Genomic DNA, 4,430 nt, shown 5'->3' with positions numbered 1-4,430 from the left:
ATGTTTGTAAAAGGCACATCATTTGGTAAAAGGCTTTGTAAAAGTTTGAGAAATGTGAGCTTTGTTGATATTTTTGTTTGTCATATTGTTTCAGCAATATTTCCTCATAATTAATTTAACTCGCAATGTGTTGCCACAGTTTGTGAACCCTGTGTTGGAGAGAGTATGCATTTCAGTGTGTAGTTTATTTTTGATTCACATGTTTCTTTTTGTTAATGCCTTATCCTTGCTGTTGCAGAATGAGGAAGAGTCAATGGAGGATTTTATTATAGTGAAGAAAGTTGAGTACATCGGATACCACAAGCGCCTTCAACACGAAAGCAAGCTACTCTTCACACCCAGCTACAACCAGGTAATAATTATGTTCCAACATTATTATTATATTTTTTTTGTTGTTGTTGTTGTTGTTGTTGTTGTTGTTAATATAATTATTATTATCCATCATTTGTCCTCTAGAGAACAGATTCAGAATAGTGCAAATGATGTTTTACCTTAAATTATTATTAAATGAAACTTGGCCACAGTAATTATTTTGGTGTGGTTATAAATTATGTTTTGGATTCAGAAGACAAAATTAAGTTTTGAGACAAATTGGAAGAAGATGGGGGAAAAAAACAACACTTCTTTATTAAATAAATACATTATTAATCTTTGTATAGTTGTGATCTCTGTAGCCAATACCGGTTAAAAGTCTAATTTGTGTGTATGCTGCATTTTTACAGTTCCAACATGTATAAAACTGTCTGAAAACATTAAGCCTCACTATCTGGAAGATGAGGGTCTGAATGTAGGAGAGAGACCCCCTGTGTCTTTGACCAATGAGAATATTTTAGAGAATCGTCTTTTAAAGTCAGCAGAAGTAACACCATGCACATGAGATTATAAGTATATACTTTAAAAACTTTTGTATAATGTGATTGTTTCTTTATAAAGGGGAAAAAGTGGTTTAGCGATGACAGCAGGATAATGGCATTACCAAATCCAATAAAAGAGTCATCCACACGTCCTCCTTTGTTTCATAAGGAGGAAGAGCTGGACCCGGCACTACAGACTGTCTTCAGGAAGGTTAGGAGTTAGGAATTGCACATCAAAAATATTATCAAGCAGTTATATTAATATCTTTATCTAGTACTGTATACAATTCCAGCAGTTATTTCATGTAATTAAAGTGTGATGACTTCAGTTTCCTAAAATCCTCACAATAAAAAAAAAAAAAAAAAAATCTGGATTTCTTTAATTCACTTTTGACCCACTTTGTAAAACTCTCTCTCTGATTCATAATTGATTTTCTTTATTCTTTCGCAGCCAGTTATGTCCAAGCAGGAAAATGCGTACTTTAGAGGATTGGAGGACTCAGCTAGAGATTTCCAGCTCTATGTGGATGTCTCTGGACTGATCTTCTCTCATCACCCCCTCTTCAGCCACGAGCCCGTCCTGGGATCACGTCTAGTCCAACTCTACGACCAGTATCTCAACAGGAAACACATTAACCTCACTGGGCACCTCATTGAGAAGGTACACAGCAGGAAAAACACTGTTAAGTAACCATTCATTTTCATATTGTTAATGCTTCATGGTTTTGTGATTTGGTCATTGTAGTTGAAAGGGTTAAGATCTGCACTACAAAATATGGTCGAGATTCACGGAGGGGAAAATTTGACTGAGGCTGGGCAGAAGAGGATCTCAGAGTACAACGTGGAGTTCAAGTAAGTATAGCCAAGTGTTTATTCAAATTCTTTAGGTGCATTACTGACACCTACTGGAGTCATTTCGTATTGCAGCTGTATCTGAATAATTCAAGACAAACATAAATTAATCAAAATATAGTCAAAATATTACAAAATTTATAGTGTTATTGGGGGCTGCTTTTTTATTGCTACACCCTACCCTGCATAATAAAAGAAAAAAAAAACATGTAACTATTTTTTCCACTATTATTCCAAAAGCAGTGTCCTTTGCGTACAATGATTACCTATTATTATACCATTAGTATCACTTTTGTAGTATAAAATTACCTTTTGTAAACATTTTGAATACCTGGAGATACCAACTTATTACTTAGAAACAACCACTGTTTTTCTCAAGTTAAATAAACAAGTTCACCTTTAAGTGAAACATAGGTTTTTACCTTATAACCAGACACAAAATTGGCCAACATTTTCTCTTTGTGTGTTACCTTACCACTGTATTGTCACCAACATTTTGATAAACTGAATAATTCTGGGTGTGTTTGATTGGCAGTTGCAGGGACACCCATCAGTTGTGAGACCGTGAACAGGAGAGAGACAGGACTCTGTTGAAGAATATTATTAAAGTTTGGAAAGACTTGAAAACCCTGAGAGACTTTCAGAAGTTCACCAACACACCATACAGACTCCAGCTCAGACAGTACAAATAATCATACGTGCGATTTAAAAGTTCACTTTTGGTTTGTCCTTTTTAGTATTTTTGTTCCATATTAAGTATTATTGTTTTGTCTCTCTTGTGCTGTTTGTAGAGAGATATTAGACCCTGAAATGGATGAGCAGAAGTATGAGAGGGAGATTATGGCCGAGGTGATAGAGTTGGAGTTAGAAGCTAAACAGGAGTATAAAAGAAAGTGGGACGACTACAACACACAGTTGGATAAGTGGAAACTGTGGAGAAGGAAACAGGTACAGGTATTTATTATAAAATACACCACCTGACTCACAGACACACAGCAGTTCTTCAGTCATTTTCATACTGAAGCTATTTTCTTCTTATTTTCTTGCACAACATACTGCACAAATTTTTCCTACTTGGTCTATTTTAGTTTCCTTGCTTTTACCCCAACACTCTAACACAACCCATACACATTTTATTATGAGGACAGTAAAGTAGACTATAATTCGCTCTGGGATGTAAGTCACACCAGCCAAAAAATGCATAATGAAGAAGAAAAAAAACATGTAAGTCACACCGGAATATAAGTCGAACTTTTTGGGGGAAATTTATTTTATAAAATCAGAGACCAGGAACCGACATATCATCTTGAAAGGCAGGCGATAGTAATAACAATGGAACAGAGAAAAACAGGCTGTTAATGTCACATATGAACAGTTCTTCAGATAACTGTAGCATAAACAACAGAAAAGAACAAGTTTACCAAACTCTACATCTCACTCCAAATCATTAAATCCATTGAATTCTTCATCCTCAGTGTCACTTGTGAACAACTCCGCAACCTCCAGAGGTAAACGGAGAGCTGCTTCCTCTTCTGTGTAGTTGTAGTCAGACTCAGCATCAGTTCCAGGTAGAATTATTCTGGCCTTTCTGAATCCCAACAAGATGGTTTTGGTTGTCACTGAAGTCCAGGCTTTGTCCATCCATCCAGTGATTCCAGGAAGGTTGAATGATGCACCCTCCTGGTGTTTCTCGCTCACTCCAAACTTTCTTTCTGCTGCTCGATTACCATTTTCGGCTGCATTTTTTGCTACTTGAAGCTTGTAATCTGCAATATATGATTTGGGGGGCATTTGTGTTCAGTCTTCTCAGTTGCCTTTATAAGTTTATTTAAATTTTACATTTTTACATTGGTACAGAAATAATGCGATCGACTGACATACATGATACAGACAGGACTCTTTCTGCTGGACACATGCGCAGTAGAGTGAAATGACAGTGGTATAGGAGTAATAGTAGTAGCAGATACTGACATACAAGCCTAGAGCGCCCTCTAGTGACTGTCAGTGTGAAAATTTTAATATATAAGTCACACTGGAGTCACAGGAATCATATTATCTAGTTTTTTTATACTGTTTGCATATTGCAGCCTGATGTGTCAAATTGGTATAAATTGGTCAAACTTGTGGCAGCACTGTCATTGTGTTTGGAGAAAGAAAACTACAAGTATTAACAGTTTTATTTGTAGGTACCCACAGCCTACGTGCTGACATATGATCAGAATCGATACCTGATCTGGAGCCCGAGCAGTGGACAGCATTATGACCAGTACGACACCTTCTGGCCCCTACAGACTGTGGGCTGCCTGGTCGACGCTCACAATGTGGGTGACCCTGTGACTCTAGCTTATAATATTTAATAATGAATTTATTATGTATTTTATTTGTCTGTGTTATGAATGGAAAGTTGTGTTCTATGTGCAAACATTACTCATTTACATTACAGTACAACTCATTTACACTACAGTACAACTTCAAAAAAGATTCAGATAATAATTTTCGACTTTAAATTTCATAGGTCTGGTTTAACATTCAACAGTACAGCTCCCCAATGAGAATGAGTTTTGACACATCTGACACAAATCTGTGGCGGTCATTTTTCTCGTTGTAGTTTCTTCACACTCTTTCCACTGTTCAGGTAAGGTTTTGCTGTATTATTTAATTATTGGATATCCTCTTTCAATGTTTAATACTTATTTTTGTGCTACATAAGGCAAGTCAATGCTG

At 36.3% G+C, this 4,430-nt stretch overlaps 1 long non-coding RNA gene and 1 pseudogene across 1 annotated transcript; both read left to right on the top strand.

The window, feature by feature from the left end:
- The window catches only part of LOC129411323 (coiled-coil and C2 domain-containing protein 2A-like), a 5,762-nt pseudogene continuing 1,332 nt past the window's right edge, over positions 1-4,430 (top strand).
- On the top strand, positions 2,264-4,326 carry LOC129411310 (uncharacterized). The gene is made up of 4 exons (XR_008633259.1): positions 2,264-2,404; positions 2,498-2,654; positions 3,893-4,027; positions 4,222-4,326. It is a non-coding gene; the product is annotated as an uncharacterized LOC129411310 (long non-coding RNA).

Source organism: Boleophthalmus pectinirostris, unplaced genomic scaffold (assembly GCF_026225935.1).
Source record: "Boleophthalmus pectinirostris isolate CB_2022bp ecotype Guang Dong unplaced genomic scaffold, ASM2622593v1 HiC_scaffold_4, whole genome shotgun sequence".
In the NCBI taxonomy this organism is placed as follows: domain Eukaryota; kingdom Metazoa; phylum Chordata; class Actinopteri; order Gobiiformes; family Gobiidae; genus Boleophthalmus; species Boleophthalmus pectinirostris.
Note: the sequence above shows the minus strand (reverse complement) of the source record. Positions and strands in the feature narration are given on the sequence as shown.